This window comes from Lepidochelys olivacea, assembly GCF_965140295.1.
Source record: "Lepidochelys olivacea isolate rLepOli2 genome assembly, chromosome: 3".
Taxonomy (NCBI): domain Eukaryota; kingdom Metazoa; phylum Chordata; order Testudines; family Cheloniidae; genus Lepidochelys; species Lepidochelys olivacea.
This window is the reverse complement of record NC_140413.1, coordinates 35017808-35040749: the sequence shown is the minus strand read 5'-3', so window position 1 is coordinate 35040749 and position 22942 is coordinate 35017808. Positions and strand designations below refer to the sequence as shown.

Genomic DNA, 22942 nt, shown 5'->3' with positions numbered 1-22942 from the left:
TCTTAGGTGAGTAGCCTCATAGCCTGCTGGCCTGTGTGAACCACATTCTGAGGTGCCAGTCTCTCTGCCGAACCCAGGCTTTGTGACTCCCAGTGATTTTCTAGGTGCCTTAAAATTAGGTGTAGTGACGCCCAGCATCACCACACCAAAGTTTCATTGCAAATCAAGTTTTTGTCTTGGTTTTGTAAAGCATCTACCCCACTTTTGGGCGCAGCATAAATAAGCAATAATCACTTATGGGCTAATTGGATATGGATGAATGTATCCTACCTTTTTTTTTTCCTGCCACAGGCAACCTGAGGTGTTTTTTAAGAGCAAGAGATTTGGAAGGTCTGGGCCAAAACTGCCGTTGCTGTAAATCAGTGTAGTCAATGGAACTATGCTGTCAGCTTACACCACCCAAGAATCTGGCTTTAATATTTCTGTTTACATCCTGTGACAAAGGGCCTTTTATTTCATACCCTATTGTACACATTAGGTTGTGACCTTTTCAGTGATTTACCATTTTTTAGGGTAAGTACACAATGGTTTTGTGTGGTTGATAAGACTCACTGCTTTCTATTTCAGTGTATCCCTTTGCCAGTATCTACTTCACATTGCCAGTATGGCAGTGTGCAGACCTCACAGAGAGTTCAACCAAGGGTGCTTCTTGTATTTTCTTGAAACATATCTTTATTACCAGAACCTTACTGTCTGACCTTTACTATTAGTCGGTGTCATTACAGCCTGATACAGAAGGATAAAAATATTCAAGGAATATGAAGAAGTGTACAGAGAACAAACATTCATAAAAATCTGGGAGAATCCCTCCCCCTGAAATATTAAACAATCTCTGAATAAAAAGGGCTGTAATTCAGACCCAGAAGCTGTATTTTAAATATAATGGGTTATAAATTCAGACAAATAGTTTAAAAAATACAACCAGCATTTTGAAGTCTGATAGTGTATTTATTTTCTACTCTGAGCACATTACCAAATAGGTATAAAGTTAATTCTGAATGCAGAATTAGGGGTACTTGAAGTTAGTGTTATGTCATCTTCATATCAGATTAGCACTTGATTAAATTAGGCTAACATGATTAAAGGCTAACTGATTCCTGCAAAGGATATTCAATGTGCCAACATATCTGTTTTATTTTATTAATTGTACTAGACTAACACAGTATGGTAGACATTGCTAATAGGACACAAAGGTTCCTTCTGCTTTTTAGAAGGAGAGGTGCTGTCATTTATAAGTTAATAGTCTTTGAACCCACTAAATTTGGTATAATTCACTATTCAGAATGATCAGTAAACATGGAAAAAAAATGATGTCGTTGGTACCTGTGCTGCTGTATCAATTATTAAGATAAACATTTCAAAATGAGTGGAGAGCACATCCAAATGTTTTGTTAAGAGCTACTGTAAGGATAGGCGAAGGATTAAACTAGAACAAACAGTAAACTAATTTAGGAGGAGGAAGGAGAACAAATTAATGTCTAGTAAACAGGAGGTTTGCTCCCCCAAAGCAGTTCTATTAGTTGCAACTGGTAGTATGTGCAGATTCATGGAAAGCTTGAACTTTACACTGTTCAATCCATTCCCATCTACTAGGTTTGTTTCAGATGTAATAATGGCAGCTCGTTGTTAGTGAATCCAAATTTTCTCATTGCTACTCACTTTCAGTTTTATCCTTGTGACAGAATGCACTGTGATGGAATAAGGCTGAAGGAACTGCAAAACATGGAATCAAGCCCATCAGAAGTTAAAAGTATCGTCTTCAAAATAAATATTTATAATGGATGGCCAATAAAGCCAACAACAGCATTCATAATTATCTCTGGCACAGTTTGCTTCCACAGATGATTGGCTACCACATCTGGATTTTAGTGTCAGCTGAGCTGTGAGAGTTGCTTTACTTTTTAACAAATGTGTAGTTTTTAAAATATTTATACTGAATAAGTTAGACTTAATTTTCTAGAACCTGTTGTTTCTTTGTCCATCATAGAGGAGAGCTCTAATATTAGAGATCTGTTTATTTTGCAATCTATACTTCCTGGTACCCTGCCCTCCTTTATAGTGTATTAACTTGAGTGAAACAGATAGAAAAATCACTCTCTCTAGCAAACACATTTATTTATCTTCCCAAGATGAATTTCTCCCCATTGAAATGCTTTCATCTGATCACTTACCAGGAAAATAAAATAACTAATGACCTGTTCACTATCCACAGTGGGTCTGATTTTCCTGTCACACTGCTGCAAATCAGGTGTAATTCCACTGAAGCCAAGAGTTACAGCAGTTTGAAACAGATGTGAGATAAGAATCACGTTCATCTCTCCACTGACATCTCTGTAGGAGGCATCACATCTTGTTGATAATCTGATCTATATTCATTTAGACACTCATTTCATAATTAAACTTGCTATTCCAATAAACTGGAAGTAAGGATGAACAAGTGTGACTTGCCTAATTCAAACACTCTGGATTCATGTTTCTACCAGCTAGAAAGTTATTGGGTTCACATTCTGCTTAGAATAAGCTAAGAAAGAAGCAGATGGGTCACAGAGAAAAAATATCCAGTGAAAAAAGGAGCAGAGCAAACAAGCAGAATGAAAAATACTCAGAGGCATTGACAAAGAAAGAGAGGAGAGAGAATGGTACTAAAAGAAATAAACACATTGGGCAAGATCCTCAGCTGCTACTGAGATATGCTCAGGGCAGCAGAGCATGGGGAGGACACGCTTCACTCTGAAAGTTTGGATTGCCAGGATTTATGGGTGGCCTGGTTATGTTCCTTTTCTCTTCAGAATGCCTCCTACGACAGCAACTTTGCCACCTGGGGATTCATCTTACAGAAAGGAAATCCAGTTACATTGTTTTTCTGGCTGTTTGCCTTACTGGAGTGGGTTGAAACAGCTGGAAAGGAGACTCAGGCCAGGAATACAGTATATTGTTCATCCTTACTTACAAATTGTGTCAGAATGATTTTTTTGAAGTGATGTGGTTTTTTCATCCCTTGTGCTTAGAACAGGTTTCTATTTAACATGAAACATTTTTTAAGCTGAATCAACCAAAACAAATTATTGGATTTAAATTGCAGCAACAACATAAAATTGAACTCTTTTTGTGAAATCTGCTGACTCCCCCCTCCCAAAAAAACCACCTGCTAACAAAACAGTTTGCAAAGTGTGCAAAACTTCCAAATCCATGAGATTTGATTAACCTATCACTGTTGCATTGTAAACATGCCCAGTTGATACCCTTGAATGAAGGAGATTTTGAATTTATAATGACAGGTTTCAGAGTAGCAGTCATGTTAGTCTGTATCCGCAAAAAGAAAAGGAGTACTTGTGGCACCTTAGAGACTAACAAATTTATTTGAGCATAAGCTTTCGTGAGCTACAGCTCACTTCACTTATAATGTAAATGATGATTATATTTTGTACTCTTCACAAGGGGAAAATTCTTTGTTTTAACTTAACTAAACACAAAATTACTTTTGTTGGGCTACAGGAGAATTGTGGGGCATATTTGTATCCATTATCTGATGTTTATGCCTACTGGAAAGGAATTCTTACATACTAATATGTCATTTAGCTTTTGAAACAATGAGCTTGGTGGCTGAAGAACTTGGTACTGTCTAAGGAGTTCAAAATCAGAATTTTTATTGATGATATATTAGGAATTAGAGCTGGATGGGTTGAGGGGAGTGAGTTGCAATATTTTCAGTGTATATAATGGTTTATACAACAGCTTTCAAATATCTCTTTACTATTTTTTCTATGGGGATCTTCCAAGCAGGTATTTAACTTTCATCACAAATCTTTTCAGGCCAACTTTGAACTTCATGGATTCTATAATATAAACATTCAGAGCCAGATCATCAGGAGGTCTAAACTGGTGTAGCTCCATTGAAGTTAATACAGCTATGCTGATTAATGCACGCTGAAGCTCTGGCTCTCCTTTTTAAACCATGCCTAGTTACTGTTGTCAATATTTGATAAAATCAATCACAGTAATTAAATTTATTCATACTTTTCATCAGTTTAATGCTGTTACCTAACCCAGTAATTTGTGGCCTGATCCAATACTTTCTAAAGTCAATAGACTCCTATTGACTTTAATGGGCTTTGGATCAAGCCCATAAAGACTTGTAGCTGAGCTGTCTATGGTCACTTCGTTTATATTAAGCTGACATTTTCCCATCCTGAGTTTATCTTCCTTAAACATTAAATTTATACCAAATACAGCTGATATCTTGCAAATCTAAAGCAGTCCATTGCAATTCTATTAGGAGAAATGAGTCTATTTTACATCAATGGTCTTTCTTTCTCTTTGAATAGCTGGGCCAATGCTGGTGTAAAAATATTTCATGTTACTGCATTGCATTAGTAATGTTATATTTTATACTGCTGCCATTCATTTTTCATTTGTTTCCTAATAGTCTTTACAGACATTCAGCTCTTTCAGATGGGTCACACCTGTCTATTGTGCGGCTTCGAGTTGCAATACACTTTCATTATTTCCAAAAATGATAACTCATAGTGGTAGTGAAGGATGACTCCAGGGGACAGCATTTGGTATTTGCAGTACTGGAGTGTTAGAATGGGTATTTTGAGACTAACCTTCACGCTTCAAAACCTTGCCAGTTGTCAGGTTGTACTGCCTGTCTGTTTCCCAGTCTGTCGTTCCCTCTGCAGTCTGCCACCCCCCCAGCCACAGCCCTTTATTTTTTTGTTGTTGTTGTTGCCAGTAGTTTGCCAACCCAATAGTTTGTACCTAAAAAATCTCCTTACTGTCCACCAAAACTTTAGTGATCCTGTAAACCTCCATTTTTGTGGTGCTGCCCACTGTATTTCATGTTAAATTAATATTAAATGACTCACTGAAAAAGCTGGGGCTAGACCGTAAGTTCTTTGGGGGATAGATAGTCTTTTCAGTATGTGGAGTTCTTAGTACAATGGGGCCCGATTGTGAATTGGCAGCCACAATATAGGTGATGATAATTTCACCCAAATCAACCATGTTAAAAGAACATTAAGATTGCAAAATCAAGCATGCAAGTTAGGAAATGCCAGAATTAAGATTGCTCTGTCAACCTTAATTCTGCCCCGTTATCCATATGCATTACAAGACAGTTTTTAATTATATGATCATGTATCAGTTTTTCCACAAGAACCATGCCTCATTCAGTGCACAGGATGGACAGTGCTCACTTAATAAGAAATTAGTCAATGTTTTGTTGTCTCCTCATTGTTAAATGTGTGGTGCATCCTTCATTTACTGCACAATATCCAAACCTTGCTCTGAAGACAGAATTGTTAATTTTGTCATGGACTTTTTTTATGGTACTCATCACTGTAGTACCTTCGCAAACATTAATAAATTTATCTTCACAATAAAGGTAAAGGGGTATTACTATCCCCATTTTACAGATGGGAAACCGAGGCAGGGATAAATTAAGGTCAAAAGTGTCCACCAGGTTTGAGTGCCCATTTTGAATGCCTAGGACCTGATTTTTTTCCAAGTAGTTAGCATCTTATAATACTTAATGGAAGCTATGATTTGAACATCTATCCTTCAGATCCAGCGGTGAGTGCCCAGCACTTCTGTCAATCAAACCCTAGGGTATCAAGCTGAGCACCCAGAAAATGGTGCCCATCTGTGAAAAGTAACTTGCAAGCCTTCTATTATCCGTGAGTCAGTGGCACTTTTGCCAGTATGAAAAGACTATTACCATTTGTACAATTTTTGAATGTTCATCATAAAAGATACATAGAAATATAATATACAACAGCAGAAAGATAATTAATCATCAGGACCAAAAGAGAGAGTCTGCAGTCATGGTCTTTGTAACAACGAAGTGTGCTGCTTCTGATGGGTGCAAAGCTTTACGTGAGAAAGTTGGATGAAAATACCAAAGCATTTTGCATGGGCAGATGGAGTATGTGGCCATTTTAAAACAGGAACAAATGTATGAATGTAATTAAAAAGTGATTTGACAAGCACTTGTTCATTGGTTGCATAATTCTAAAGAAACTTGGAACAATTAATTGCATGAGACAAAGTTAAATAGTTTTTTAATGTTTCCTTTTATTTAGTTGTTTCAAATGTCCTTTACAAACTAGAAATAAAGTTTCTTTCCCTATTAAGGTTTCCCTGTTCCATTGGCAGCCATTGCAGCATGTCATTTTTTTTACTTTTCTATGGATTGTTGCCATTGATTGTTGTATGTTTATGGAGAGCTTGCATGTTTACTAAACAGGCTCTCTACGTTCACTGGAATCCTCAGGGTTATCAAGAAATGCCTCTCTATAGGTACCTATGTAAGTAAATGGCCTGGCTTTCAAAGGTGCTCATCACCAACAAGTCCAAGTTTTAGATGTTCAACATCTCTGAAAATCATATACCATGAAGATGTAGTCCCTAGCTAAGGAGTTTGTGTCCATGCAAATAGTGGCTAGACATGTTTGTTTGTCAGCAGCACAGCAGTAGATTTAAAAGAAAATTCTAATCCCCAGTGAGGTCATTACATCTTCAAGTGAAGGGCCAAATTCTGCTCAGATTTCACAAATAAAGTAACTAGGATTCAGCTCCAGATATTTGATGGTGACTATATAATTGAGTGTGCGCCCCCAAAAGTCTCAGTGCACGATCAAGGCCTCAGTTTGCAATCACAGGATTTTCTCCATCCCTTCCTCCCAAAGTAAATATACTGTAACATTTTAATATGAGTTCTTTATTTGTTTTAAACTGACTTTGAAACTATTGTATAAAGCTGGTGGCAAAACAGAAAAAAAAAATTGCAAAATTTTCCCTTCCATTTCTCTTTGAAATTTAAGTTACATCATTTTTTTCCAACAACCAAAATGGGGGAAAATGTTGACAAAATGATTCAAACATTTATTTGGTGTTTTTTGGTCAACATTTTCTGATCAGCTCTACTGACTTATAGGCAGTTTCAATCTTATTGTCTACTTTATTAAGAGGCAGAATAATTACTAAGTAAAACAATCACTGAGATTTACTCCCCTGACTATATATTGGAGGGAAAAATAAGTATTTTACTATCACTCTACATTGGCTCTGTATTAAAATCCTTCCTGAACAAAATCTTTCAAAAATGTATTTAATTGGCCATTTCCATTGCCTTGATCCATTTTAAAAACAAGACAAAAATGATTGTGCACATATCTCTGTAATATATTCACAACTAATCCTGAAATTATGCAAAATTTCACTGGTTTTATGTTTCATTAAGTATTCAAAAATCAGGTCAGATTTGTCTAAAGGTAATGAACCTTTGGATTCAATTCTGGCACCAATTTCACAATAAATCAGTCATAGTTTTTTATTACTTTGCAAATGTTTTAACACAAAACTCAGTTCATTTCCTAAGGGCAGGTTTCCACATCACAAAACTTGAACTTGGCAGTTTCAGCAGCGAGGCCAAGTAGAATGAGCAAAAATACTGAATTCACCCTTAGAGATGTTCCCTATAGGTCAAGACTGAAGCAAGTTGGCCAGACTTTGAAGTGTATTTCCATTGCACTTGTTACACCTATTCTGGGAATATATTGAAAACATCATTCTCCTAGTCTGTGAATGTAGTATCTTTCAGAAGCACTAGATCCACTTGTTTTATTAATAAAGAAAAACAGACATATTCCATTATAGTGCTTTAAAAATGCAGGTATCAATGGGTTTTCTTATGGCATAAGTACTATGCCCAACAATCAAGATGATCTAAAACTGTCAGTTTATTTTTCATGGAAAGTTTTGAAAAATAGATTTTCCCCTAATGTTCTGTGAAAATATTTTGGTGGAAAAAATGGGTTTTGGTTAACAAATGTTTCCATTATCATCATCAATGCCTGGGAGACGAAGTCCCCATTGTGCTAGGCGAAGATTATAAAAAGATAATCCCCACCTGAAAGAGTTTACAATTCAAGTGTAAAACAAGGGACAGCTCCAGACAGACAGTGGGGGGTGAGGGGATAACAAGGAAACAATGAGGAAAAATTAAGATGTTTGTACACCAATGTGAGGAGCCTAGGTAACAAAATGGAGGAACTAGAGCTACTGGTGCAGGAAGTGAAACCAGATATTATAGGGATAACAGAAATATGGTGGTGTCATAAATATAAAGGGAAGGGTAAACCCCTTTGAAATCCCTCCTGGCCAGGGGAAAGCTCCTCTCACCTGTAAAGGGTTAAGAAGCTAAAGGTAACCTCGCTGGCACCTGACCAAAATGACCAATGAAGAGACAAGATACTTTCAAAAGCTGGGAGGAGGGAGAGAAACAAAGGGTCTGGGTCTGTCTGTAGTCGTCTTGGCCGGGGACAGAACAGGAATGGAGTCTTAGAACTTTTAGTAAGTAATCTAGCTAGGTATGTGTTAGATTATGATTTCTTTAAATGGCTGAGAAAAGAATTGTGCTGAATAGAATAACTATTTCTGTCTGTGTATCTTTTTTGTAACTGAAGGTTTTGCCTAGAGGGGTTCTCTATGTTTTTGAATCTAATTACCCTGTAAGATATCTACCATCCTGATTTTACAGGGGGGATTTCTTTATTTCTATTTACTTCTATTTTTTATTAAAAGTCTTCTTGTAAAACACTGAATGTTTTTTCATTGTTTTCAGATCCAAGGGTTTGGGTCTGTGGTCACCTATGCAAATTGGTGAGGCTTTTTACCAAACCTTGTCCAGGAAGTGGGGTGCAAGGTTTTGGGAAGTATTTTGGGGGGAAGGACGCGTCCAAACAGCTCTTCCCCAGTAACCAGTATTAGTTTGGTGGTGGTAGCGGCCAGTCCAAGGATAACGGGGGTAATATTTTGTACCTTGGGGAAGTTTTGACCTAAGCTGGTAAAGATAAGTTTAGGAGGTTTTTCATGCAGGTCCCCACATCTGTACCCTAGAGTTCAGAGTGGGGGAGGAACCGTGACAGGTGGTATAGTAGTCATGACTGGACTACACATATTGAAGGGTATGTGCTGTTTAGGAAAGACAGAAATAAAGGTAAAGGTGGTAGAGTAGCATTGTATATCAGTGATGAGGTAGAATGTAAAGAAATAAGAAACAATGGAATGGATAAGATAGAGTGCGTCTGGGCAAAAATCACATTGGGGAAGAAAGCTAATAGAGCCTCCCCTGGGATAGTGCTTGGGGTGTGCAATAGACCGCCGGGATCTAATTTGGATATGGATAGAGCCCCCTTTAATGTTTTTAAGGAAGTAAATACTAATGGAAACTGCATGATCATGGGAGACTTTAACTTCCCGATATAGACTGGAGGACAAGTTCTAGTAATAATCATAGGGCTCAGATTTTCCTATTTTCCTAGATGCGATAGCTGATGGATTCCTTCATCAAGTAGTTGCTGAACCGACAAGCAGGGATGCCATTTTAGATTTGGTTTTGGTGAGCAGTGAGGACCTCATAGAAGAAATGGTTGTAGGGGACAACCTTAGTTCAAGTGATCATGAGCTAATTCAGTTCAAACTTAAAGGAAGGATAAACAAAAATCTGCAACTAAGGTTTTTGATTTCAAAAGGGCTGACTTTCAAAAATTAAGGAAATTAGTTAGGGAAGCGGATTGGACTGAAGCACTTATGGATCTAAAGGCAGAGGAGGCCTGGGATTACTTCAAGTCAAAGCTGCAGAAGCTATCAGAAGCCTGCATCCCAAGAAAGGGGAAAAAATTCATAGGCAGGAGTTGTAGACCATGCTGGATGAGCAAGCATCTCAGAGAGGTGATTAAGAAAAAGCAGAAAGCATACAGGGAGTGGAAGATGGGAGGGGTCAGCAATTGAGGTTATTGAGGTCAAAACATGTAGGGATAAAGTGAGAGGCTAAAAGTCAAGTAGAGTTGGACCTTGCAAAGGGAATTAAAACCAAAAGTAAAAGGTTCCATAGCCATATAAATAAGAAGAAAACAAATAAAGAAGAAGTGGAATCACTAAACATTGAGGATGGAGTGGAGGTTAAGGATAATCTAGGCCCAATATCTAAACAAATACTTTGTCTCAGTCTTTAATGAGGCTAATGAGGATTTTAGGGATAATGGTAGCATGACAAATGGGAGTGAGGATATCGAGGCAGATATTACCATATCTGAGGTAGAAGCGAAACTCAAACAGCTTAATGAGACTAAATCGGGGGGGCCCGGATAATCTTCATCCAAGAATATTAAAGGAATTAGCACATGAAATTGCAAGCCCATTAGCAAGAATTTTTAATGAATCTGTAAACTCAGGGGTTGTACCATATGACTGGAGAATTGCTAACATAGTTCCTATTTTTAAGAAAGGAAAAAAAATTGATCCGGGTAACTACAGGCCTGTTAGTTTGACATCTGTAGTATGCAAGGTCTTGGAAAAAATTTTTAAAGAGAAAGTAGTTAAGGACATTGAGGTCAATGGTAAATGGGACAAAATACAGCATGGTTTTACACAAGGTAGATGGTGCCAAACCAACCTGATCTCCTTCTTTGAGAAAGTAACAGATTTTTTAGACAAAGGAAAAGCAGTGGATCTAATTTACCTAGATTTCAGTAAGGCGTTTGATACGGTGCCACATGGGGAATTATTAGTTAAATTGGAAAAGATGGGGATCAATATGAAAATTGAAAAGTGAATAAGGATAAAGGGGAGACAACAGCAGGTCATACTGAAAGTTGAGCTATCAGGCTGGAGGGAGGTTACCAGTGAAGTTCCTCAGGGATCAGTTTTGGGACCAATCTTATTTAATCTTTTTATTACTGACCTCGGCACAAAAAATGGGAGTGTGCTAACAACAAATTGTGGTTGATACAAAGCTGGGAGGTATTGCCAATTTAGAGAAGGACCCCCGGGATATCATACAGGAGGATCTGGATGACCTTGTAAACTGGAGTAATAGTAATAGGATGAAATTTAATAGTGAGAAGTGTAAGGTCATGCACTTAGGGATTAATAAGAAGAATTTAAGTTATAAACTGGGGACGCATCAATTAGAAGTAACGGAGGAGGAGAAGGGCCTTGGAGTATTGATGACCACAGGATGGCTATGAGCCACCAATGTGATATGGCTGTATTCCAGATGAGGTCTCACCAGTGCCCTGTATAAAGGTACTAACACCTCCTTATGTTTACCGGAAATACCTCGCCTGATGCATCCCATGACCACATATAAGCTAATGTGGTCATGGGATGCATCCGGCGAGGTATTTCCAGTAAACATAAGGAGGTGTTAGTACCTTTATACAGGGCACTGGTGAGACCTCATCTGGAATACTGTGTGCAGTTCTGGTCTCCCATGTTTAAGAAGGATGAATTCAAACTGGAACAGGTACAGAGAAGGGCTACTAGGATGATCCGAGGAATGGAAAACCAGTCTTACGAAAGGAGACTCAAGGAGCTTGGCTTGTTTAGCCTAACCAAAAGAAGGCTGAGGGGAGAGATGATGACTCTCTATAAATATATCAGAGGGATAAATACCAGAGAGGGAGAGGAATTATTTAAGCTCAGTGCCAATGTGGACACAAGAACAAATGGATATAAACTTGCCATCGGGAAGTTTTAGACTTGAAATTAGACGAAGGTTTCTAACCATCAGAGGAGTGAAGTTCTGGAACAGCCTTCCAAGGGAAGCAGTGGGGGCAAAAGACCTATCTGGCTTCAAGATTAAACTCAATAAGTTTTTGGAGGAGATGGTATGATGGGATAACACGATTTTGGCAATTAATTGATCTTTAACTATTCATGGTAAATAGGCCCAATGGCCTGTGATGGGATGTTAGATGGGGTGGGATCTGAGTTACTACAGAGAATTCTTTCCTGGGTATCTGGCTGGTGAATCTTGCCCATATGCTCAGAGTTCAGCTGATAGCCATATTTGGGGTTGGGAAGGAATTTTCCTCCAGGGCAAACTGGAAGATGCCCTGGGGGTTTTTTGCCTTCCTCTGTAGCATGGGGCACGGGTCACTTGCTGGAGGATTCTCTGCACCTTAAAGTCTTTAAACCATGATTTGAGGACTTCAATAGCTCAGACATAGGTAAGAGGTTTATTGCAGGAGTGGGTGGGTGAGATTCTGTGGCCCGCATTGTGCAGGAGGTCAGACTAGATGATCATAATGGTCCCTTCTAACCTTAGATATCTAAGTCTATGAGTCTACAGGTCAAAATGATGGGCATTGGTATAAGTGCACCAGCAGCCAAAATGCATGGCCCTTAAATCTTTTTCAGTGTCACTGCTTCCCAGAATAGAGTCCCCTATCATGTAAATTTAGCCTGTATTCTTTGTTCCTAGGTGTATGACTTTACATTTGATTGCAAGGAGTTTGAGTGACAGAGCATCCACCATATCCTCAGGTAAGTTGTTCCACTGGTTAATTACCATCACTGTTAAAAACAAGCCTTATTTCTACTCTGAATTTGTGAGGCTCCAGCTTCCAGCCATTGAATCTTTTTATGCCTTTGTTAATCTGCTAGATGAAAGAGCACACTAATATAAAAAAATCTTTCCCAAAGTCGGTATTACAGGCTATGATGAAGGCACCTGTTAAACTTCTGCATACTGGGCGAAGTAGATTGTTTCTTTTGTCTAACTGTAAGGCAGGTTTTCCAGATTCATTCTTGTAGCTCTTTTCTGAATCCTTTCCACTTTGTCAAATCTTTGTCAAAGTGTGGGCAGCAGAACTGGACACAGTGTTCTAGTAATGGTCTCATTAATTCTGTGAACTGTAGTAAAATATCTCCATCATTCTATTAAATAATTCTCTCCTTATATATTGAAGAACTGCATTTGCTGTCTTTGCCACCACATTGCATGGGAATTCATGTTCAGTTTATTTGTCTTGACCCCTAGTTCTTTTCTGAGTCATTGCTTTCCAGAATAGTCATCCAATCAGTGTGACCTAAATTTTTAGTTCCTAGATATGATTTTGCATTTAACTGTATTGAAATGCATGTTATTTAAATGAACCCAGGTTAGCATATTGCTCCATATGAGATTGCTCCATATGACTGACATGTCCTTTTATTATGTATCTCTCTGCTGCTTTTTGTGTCATCTGCAATCTTTACCAGTAATGACACATTTTCTTCCAAATCATTGATAAAACTATTTAAACAACTGGGCCAAGAATTAGTCTTTAGGCCCACACTGGAACCCCAAAGAATGATGATTTCCCATTTACAACTACTTTTTAGAGATCTGTCAGTTAGCCAGTTTTTAATGCATTTAATGTGTGCTGCATTTATTTATATTGTGCTATTTTTTTTAACCAGAATGTCATTAGGTACTAAGTGAAATGACTTACAGAAGTCTGTGAATACAATTACCTTTGTCAATTAATCTTGTAGTTTCTTCCAAGAATTATAACAATTTTGTTTGACGATCTATTTTCCATAAAATTATGTCGATTAGTATAAATTATACCGCCATCCTTTAATTCTGTACTGACTTCATCTTGGTATTTCCATGATTTTTCCCCAAACTGATGTGATAACTAATCTATAGTTACCTGGGTCATTTTGTTCATCCTTCGGCACAATAGCTTTTTTTCAGTACTCCGAGATTTTTTAATTACCAGCATCAATGGCTCAGAAAGTTCCCGTGTATTCTTTTAAAATTCTTGGGTACAAGCTATCCCGTCCTGAAGATTTAGAACGGTTTAGCTCTAGTAGTTGTTACCTTTGATATTTGCAGGTTATTCTGTATCTTTAGGACTAAATTCTCCCCTGGGCCACAGCTCTTTCTGGTGCAGGGAAGTATGGGTATCATTAGAGAGCTGGTACTGGTTCCTTGATTCTTCACCAGCCTGCTTTCTGTGTCAATTACAGTAGCCTAAGGGGTGCTCTAATTTATACTACTAGTGTAGCTCCACTGTCATCTGCCCTATTCCTATTATTCTTTACTCTTCTATTTTGTTATAAGGTATATACAGAAGCACAATGTGTGTACATGGCCATTACAAAAACTTAAGAAAACAAGGGGACTAGTTTTCCTCTTACACCAGAGTAAATCAGAAATATCTCAGTTGAAGACAATGGAGTTAGATAATTGTAAATGACTGGAGAATTAGGCAAATGTGTCTGCTCTGAGGAGGTTAAACCCTGAACCCAGTATTAGGGCAGGTCTACGCTACTGCGTGGATCGACGCTCTGAGATTGATCCACCGGCAATCAATTTAGCGAGTCTAGTAAAGACCTGCCAAATCAACTTCAGATCGCTTTCCAGTCGACCCCTTTACTCTACCCCTGATGAGAAGAGTAAGGTAAGTCGATGGGAGATTTTCTCCATCCCCCCACACAGTGTAGACCCCATGGTAACACAACCTAAGATACGTCAACTTCAGCTACATTATTTACATAGCTGGATTTGTGTAGCGTAGGTCGACTTATGCACTCTCCTGCTGACAACGCAAATGCCACTCGGGGGTGGAAGTTCTTTGTCAGCAGAATGGAGGTGAGGGCAGGGAATGTGATAAGCTGCGTAGTGTAGACATAGCCTTACACTGTAAGTAAGGCTGTGAGTTTAGCTCTAATCTTGCAGTTGTTACTCGGTTGAATGAGACTAATTGCCAGAGTAAGGATCACTCAGAGTGAGTATACAGGTATCAGAAGCAGGCTGAATATTAGGAAGAATAGCAAAAAAATAAGACCTCAGAAGAATGAGAAGAACAAATTAAAAGCAAAGGGAGCTAGAAAACTGCACTTGGGAAAGCTAAACAATAATAATCATAATATTAAATTTTTTCCTTTTTGTTTACTTTTCTTGGTGACTTCACAAATGTACATAACAAATCCAGTAATGTGGAAGATTTCTGTTGAATTGAAATTTTGATGACAAACCAACAAGAATATTGATAAGATACACGTAAAACTTTTTTTCTGTTCTACTCTATATTTAGTTGGAAACTTTTCATAGTAAAAGGTATTTCTATTGTCCTTCCATTCTATTTAGTAAGTTCTCAGTTTCTCTGCTAACTAAAACCTATTATTATTATTTTATTTGTATTATGTTAATACCTAGAAACTTGGATCAGAGTTTACAGTCCCATTGTGCTAGGTGCTGTACAGACAAATAACAAAGAAAGGAGTCCTCATCCCAGAGACTTTACAGTCCTAGGTGTCAAATAAGACATGACAGGTGCACAAAGCAGACATATGGGCAGTGCTTAATTGCTCAAGCAATTAGGTGCCGTGGCTCAAGCAACTTTTTACTTTCATAGCTGACGTGGCAGCCCAGAGATGCCGGGGCGATGGACTACCAAGCCTCATGGTTCTGGGGCTTGGTCCTGGCAAGCCCTGGCACAAAGTAAACACTGCATATGGTATAGGGTTGGGTGAGCAAAGGAGGTGACAAAATGAACAGTTTAACTGAAAAATGGAAGTCTCAGATTGCTATTTGTCTAAGCCAGTGTGAATAAACTATTCACCCTTCAACACCTATATTCAAATTCTGTTTGACTCTGCAGTGATATAATAAATCAGTGGTTTATGACATAGCCCTCTATTGCTCTGGACGTGACTGTGATGTCACGCATCAGTAATATAACTGTTTCTGCTACCATATGCAGTATTGCAGCCATCTGGAAGGAAGAACCATTGTTTAGACAACAACTATCTTTTCCAGAAAGTAAAAATTAAAAATGTGAAATATTTTGCTATTATGTACCATGAGCCAAATTTTCAGGTCCAAACGCAGCACATGACAACACAAATGAATGCACATCTGTTGTGAACACAAGTTGCCATATTTGTACATACAAACAGGCATTTCCACATATTAAATGGGTAACCAGAGATCCTCACTATTTATTTGTATGCACAATTGCTCATTTTGTGCATGTAAATATAGAGTTCTGCATGTGCAGAAGATATGCAAATATTTTTACTTGCATCCCCATTTTTCTCTTGACCTACTGATTGGGATGTTTTCTGCTTATTTTCAAAGTTCCTGTTTAAGTTGGTTTGTAGCTCACCTGCGGGACAGCAGATTGTATCAGTATAACTATGAGAACATTACACTGTATTCACATTGGATGGTATTATGTTCTCATGACTGAAAAAGCAAAGTTCTAGCACGTATAATCCATTATGAAGACCCAGGCCTCCTCCATTGTTTGACAGGAAAGCCCTCAGGCATTTGTAGTACAGAGCACTCCATTGTCAGGTATCCTGAAAACAGCCTGCTGAGAGTGAAGTCTCAATCAACCTGTCATTTTACAAACATTCCCCCCACTCTCTTCCTGGAGATTCCCCTTCTCTCTTTATACTAGTCATTCCTCTGCTTGGGAACAAGGTGGGCTACTAACTTATCAGAAAGCCTGCCTTCCTGTCTGTTCCTTGTACTCCTTTCTGGATCAAACTATACAATAAGGGTGATGGACACCCCAATGTTCATCACTTAGGTTTGAAATAGTCCTTTTACTCAGATAAAACTCCTGTTGATTTTCATGGCAGGTTTGCCTGCATCAGGACTGAGTAAAAACTGAATAAGAACCTCGGGATCTGGCCCTAATTACTTTAGCAAAGAAACTGCATCGCTGTAATGACCTCCTGATCTTGTTGCTAAAAGATCTTTTTGTTTTTAATGTCGTTTTTAATTCTTTCCTATGTTGTACTACATGTTGGCAGCTGCACATGTGTAATATTGGTGTAATGCAGGCATTGAATTATCACTAGTGAGTTGTACCAACTCTGCACTTTGGAGGTAATTCTCTGGTTGTATAAATAACTTGCAGATACATTGGGAGGCAAGGTGTAAAGTCCAAAGGAGACGTGGCAGAGAAAAGAATAGGCATGGCAATTCTCTGGGTAAGTCATTGGGTAAAGACATTGTGGCAATTCTTATCAGGAGAAGCAGCCCAGGAGCCAGCAGAAAGAGATGAAAAACAGGGGAGTTGGAGTAGAGATCTGTTGGAAGAGAAGGAGGAAAGCCCCAGTTCCTTAGGGGCAGTGAGTGAGTTCTTCAGAGTGTGTTTGCTTGCTCGCTCGCTGTTTTGTTTTCACTTTGAAAAGTCTGGTAGGGGACAGTGTGTTGTGTGAGAAGCAGAGCCTTTGATCACAGATGAACCTTGATTAGGATCCAGGGCTTCCTTAATCAGCAGGCCTATAAAGGCAGAAAACCAAAAAGCCAGCCAGTGGCACAGGAGACATCAAACAGAACTGAAAACAGGGGAGTTTAAAAGGAGAGTTTGGGGGAGTGTGTGTGTGTTTTTTTGGGGGGGTGGGGGGTGGGAAGAGTGTGTGTGTTGTTTTTTTCCTTCTTGAAGCTGTGGGATGTACATTATCCTGGAGAAGAGTACCTGAAAGGTGCTTTCTTTGTATGAAGTGCTGCATGATACATGTGTAATGGAAGAGAAGATCCGAGGTTTGGAGATGCAGCTAGAAACGACAGTTGAGTTTTGATGGGGATTTGAGAGGATGGTGGTGGGAAGGAGAGAAGAAGCTGAAGGGAAAACCTAAAGACTTGCAGATGCATGCGGGGCTAGAGCAATATGAGGGTAGACTGCTGGATGAAGAGTGGCTAGAGGAAGCATGTGACTACAAGAACAAAAGGTGGAGGAAAAGACTGGCTAGTGAACAACAAAGATTGCTGAGGAACAGGTTTGATGAAATGGAAAATGAAGGGGAGACACAGGCAATAAGAGAAGATGGAAGAGCAAAAAAGAAAAGAGTGAACAGTCCTACAAGAAGAGGGGAAGAGAATGGAGACTGCAATCTTCCAGGGGCTCTGAACTCTGGCTATCTTCTGAGAGTCATCTGCTAATGAGAACAGAAGATTTTCAGCCAGAAGGAAAAGAAGGGGGAAGGCTGCAGAATTGCACCAATATCAGGAAGAGGTAGGTCTACATGACTGAAGGCTCCCTATTAAGAATATAGAGAGAGATTTCTTAAATATTTTAATGAAATAAACACTACTGGGAATTGTGTGATTATGGGAGACTTCAATTTCCCATATATAGATTAGAGGACAAGAGCTACTAATAATGATAGGGCCCAGATATTCCTGGATGTGGTAGCTGACAGATTTCTTCAACAAATAGACACTGAACCAACAAAGGTGATGCCATTTTAGATTTGATATTGGTAAGTAGCGCGCACCTCATTGGCCTCTACAATGAGTTGTTCTATTTTGGACCAAGTGTTCATGAGTTAATTCAGTTTAAATTAAATGAAAGGATAAACTAAAATAGGTTTGCAACTAGTGTCCTTGATTTCAAAAGGGAAAACTTTAAAAAGTAAGGGAAGTAGTTAGGGAAGTGGACTCAACCGAAGAACTCAAGAATCTTAGTGTGGAAGAGGCTTGGAATTACTTTGTCAAAGCTGCAGAAACTACCTGAAACCTGCATCCCAAACAAGGGGGAAAATTTCATAGGGAAGGATTGCAGACAAAACTGGATGAACAAGTATCTCAAACAGATTATTAAGAGAGAGCAGAAAGCCTACGAGGAATAGAAGGAGGGCTGGATCAGTGAGGAAAACTACTTCTTGGAGGTCAGAAAGTATAGGGAAAAAGTGAGAACTGCCAAAAGCCAAGCAGAGTTGGACATAGCAAAGGAAATTAAAAAAATAATAAAAGGTTCATTGGCCATATAAATAAAAAGAAAACAAGGATAGAACAAGTGGGACTGCTAAGTGCTGAGGATGGAGTGGAATTAAAGATGACCTAGCTGTGGCCCAAGACCTAAACAACTACTTTGCCTCAGTTTTTAATAAGCTTAATGAGGAGCTTGAGGGCAATGGCAGGGTGGCTAATGGGAACAAGGATATGGGAGCAGAAATTCCCACATCTAAGGTGGAAGCCAAACTCAAACAGTGTAAGGGGACCAACCTAGGGAACCTGGATAATCTCCATCCAAGAATATTAAAAGAACTGGCACATGGAATTACAAGCTCAATAGCAAGAATTATTAATGAATCCATAATCACAGTAACTGGAGAATTGCAGATACAGTACCTACATTTAAGAAAGGACAAAAAAAAGTGATCTGGGAAACTACGGGCTCATTAATTTGACATCAGTTGCATGCAAGGTCTTAGAACAAATTTTGAAAGAGAAAAGTTAAGGACATAGTAGTAAACCGTAATTGAGATAAAATACAACATGGTTTTACAAAAGGTAGATTGTGCCCAACCAATCTGATCTCTTTCTTTGGAAAGACCACCAATTTTCTGGACAAAGGAAATGCAGTAGATCTCTTCTACTTATATTACTATAAAGCATTTGATACAGTGCCACATGGAAAGTTACTAGTTAAATTGGAGAAGATGGGGATTAATATGAGAGTTGCAAGATGGGTAAAGAACTGGTTAAAGGTGAGACTACAACAAGTCATGCTGAAAGGTGAACTGTCTGGCTGGAGGAAACTTACTAGTGGAGTTCCTAAGGAATCTGTCTTGGGACCAATCTTATTTAACATTTTCATTAATGATCTTGGCACAAAAAGTGGGAGTGTGCCAGTAACAGTTGTGGATGACACAAAGTTGTAAGGTATTGCCAATACAGAGTAAGACCGGAATATCAGACAAGGAGATTTGGACAACCTTGAAAACTAGAGTAATAGAAATGGAATAAAATTTAATAGTGCAAAGTCATGCATTTAGGAAGTAACAAGAAGAATTTTGCTATAAACTGGGGATGTATCAGAAGTGACAAAGGAGGAGAAAGACCAGGGTGTATTGATCAATCACAGGATGACTGAGTCACCAATATGATGCAGCCGTGGAAAAGGCTAAGGGAATCCTGGGATATATCAGGTCACGTGTTTCCAGTAGAGACAGGGAAGTATTACCATTACACGAGGCACTAATGAGACCTCGTCTGAAACGCTGTGTGCAGTTTTAAGAGAGCTCAATCCAAACTGGAACAGGTTCAAAGAAGGGCTAGTAGGATGATCAGGGGAATGGAGAACCTACTGAATTAGAGGAATCTTCAAGAGCTTGGCTTGTTTAATTAGCAAAACAACAGATGCAGGGAGAGATGATTGTTTCTATAAACACATCAAAGGAATAAACACCTGGGAGGGAGAAGAGTTACTTAAGTTAAGGGCCAATATTGGTACAAGAACAAATTTATATAAACTGGCCATCAGTAAGTTTAGGCTTGAAATTAGACAAAAGTTTCTACCCATCAGAGAAATGAAGTTCTGGAATACAGTCTTCCAAGGGAAGTCGTTGGGGGGAAATCCTAATTGTTTTAAGGCTGAGCTTGATAAGCTTATGGAGGGGATAGTATGATAGTATTGCCTACAATGACATATGGCACATCCATGATGGCTTTTAGCAAATATCTCTAATGGCTAGAGATGGGACACTTGATGGGGAGGGCTCTGAGTTACTGCACAGAATTCTTTCCTAGGTTTGTGTCTGGTGGTTCTTGACCACATGCTCAGGGTCTAATTGATCACCAGATTTGGGGTAGGGAAGGAAATTTCCCATGGTCATATTGGCAGAAACTCGGGGACAGGGTTCGCCTTCCTCTATGGTGTGGGGGCACAGATCACTTGCTGGTTTGAACTAGAGCAAATGGTGGATGTTATTTAACTTGAAATCTTTAAATCAAGATTTGAGGATTTCAGTATCTGAACCAGAGGTTATGGGCCTATTACAGGAGTGAGTGGGTGAGGTTGTCACATGCAATGGGGCAGGCCAGGCTAGATGATCATGATGGTCCCTTCTGGCCTTAAAGTCTATAAGCTATCATTAAAGAACCCCCTCAGTAATCTCCACATTCTATGCTCTGCAATTGCCCTTCTGCTGATGTCCATTGATTAGACCAATTTTTTTTATGCTCCATTCCCTGCACTACCTTTCTTGTGTTTTTTGTTTGTTTGTTTGTTTTGTAATTGTCTGGCCTATAGACCATGGGAACTGCAATGTTTGTCTTTGTGTATATGGATGAGCATGCTCCTGGAAGACATTTTCATGGGTGCAACATGTAAAAGTACTAGGAACATGGTGTAGACAGTGTTACCCCAAAATTTGGACGAAAGGCACCCTAACAGTGGCCTGTCTGTAATTGTTAGCCGATTGTCAATTTGGCCTACTTCAGTGGGTAATAAGGGGTGGCCTGCCTAGAGGAGTTGCTGGGGTTTTACCAGGGAGTTTGTTTCTGAGCCTCAGAGGACTCCCCAGAAGAGTTGTGTTCTGTTAATCTGTGAGAGGACACAGATATAAGCTTTCCCTCATGCAGTAGTGCTTTGAAAACCAACATTTATTTAAAGGCAATAATCAGATACAATTACACTTAATTGGAAAGAATACACTGTAATATATTATATATAGTATAACAATTGCATTCTATTTAGAAATCACACACTAAGGCAGGGCAATAGAATACACAGACCATATAAAGTATCTACAATATAATACTTATAGTACAAGGAGACCCTTCATACATAGTATAAAGCTTTAATATAATGCTATGACACAATAATGCACCTGTTACAATGTAACATGCAGAACCTCTACACATATGCATACGAGAACATGACAATATTACACATTAAAGAAGCATTTACCAGCTAACACTAACATTCTGTGAGCACTGGCCAAATGATCACAGAATGGGTGGAGTGAAATTAGGGTTGCCAGGTGTCTGGTTTTTGACTGGAACACCCAGTCAAAAAGGGACCCTGGCTGCTCCGGTCAGCACCAGAGTTAAAAGACCGCTCGGTGGCGCAGCAGGGCTAAGGCAGGCTCCCTGACTGCTGTGGCTCTGTGTGGCTCCCAGAAGCAGCAGTCTGTCCCTCCTCTGGCTTCTAGGTGTAGGGGCAGTCAGGGGGCTCTGTGCGCTGCCCCTTCCCCAAGTGCCAGCTCTGCAGCTCCCATTGGCCAGGAGCTAGAGAGAGAACATGCCACTGCTTCTGGGAGCTGCCTGAGGTAAGTGCTGGCCAGAGCCAGCACCCCTGCCCAGCTTCCATGCCCAAACCTCCTGCCCCACCCCTGATCCCCCTCCAATCCCCCAGAGCCCGCACCCCCAGCCAGAGCCCTCACCACCACCCATACCCCAACCCCCTGCCCTAGCCCGGAGCCCCTTCCCACATCCTGAACCCTTCATTTCTGATTTTCAAAGTCATTTAGGAGTGTAAAGATGCAGCTAGTCACCTGATGAGATTTCCCTAAGGGCCTAAAGAGATTAGGCACCTAAATCCCATTGAAATAAATGGGAGTTAGACACCTAATCTACTGAAAATCCCACCAGGCACCATTTGCATCTTTAGGATCTTAAATACTTTTGAAAATCTGACACTTAAGTCTTGTTTACACAGCCCTGCAGTGCGGAACATAGGGGTGTGAGTTGCAGTACACTGAAGAGTAGAGCTGTAACTGCCCTGTGTAGACCCTGCTAGTGCAAACTAAAAGGTATCTATTTCATGCTAGCAACACTGCTGTGTGCTGCAACTCGCTCTCATAGTTCACACTGCACAGTTGTGTAGACATGCCCTTAGATCACCAGGGATCTCACAGTTTTTAGCCAATGACATTATTATGTGCTCAACAGTATTATTCATTGTGTTACCAATAATACCATAACATATTATCTATCTATCTATCTTATAGATATGGCCTGATTGTCAGCCCAGTCATAGCCAAACTTCCCTTTTTTGTGGTTGCAGATAAGCATCTGATTTACATGTGCAAATTGAAGGTTTGTCAGTTGAAGTTGTCAGTCAACTGAAGTTGTCAGTCAACTCTTCTGGAATTTTAACCTGTAGCTTCTGAGAGTGAGGTGGGTTCTGCCCCCTCACCCACACCTCTACCCTTACCCCCAAGCATTCTCTATCTTAGGCTTTTGTATAGAACCCATTCCCATAGCACTGAAGCACTTAGAACATTCCCTTGAGCTGTGATTAACAAACATCTTTTTTATTCTAAAAATCAAATATAAAAACAGTTTTATCTTAAGAGAATAAACAATCTTTCCTCTATGTTTTCCTTTATACTTACTTCTGGCTGGTACAGGGGA

At 39.3% G+C, this 22942-nt stretch overlaps 1 long non-coding RNA gene across 1 annotated transcript in view; it reads left to right on the top strand.

Moving 5' to 3' along the window:
- LOC311517323 overlaps positions 1-22942 on the top strand; it is an 87239-nt gene that overhangs the window by 11914 nt on the left and 52383 nt on the right. Inside the window, exon 2 of the long non-coding RNA XR_014710662.1 lies at positions 12272-12333. This is a non-coding gene — a long non-coding RNA (uncharacterized lncRNA). The remainder of the gene's footprint in view (positions 1-12271; positions 12334-22942) is intronic.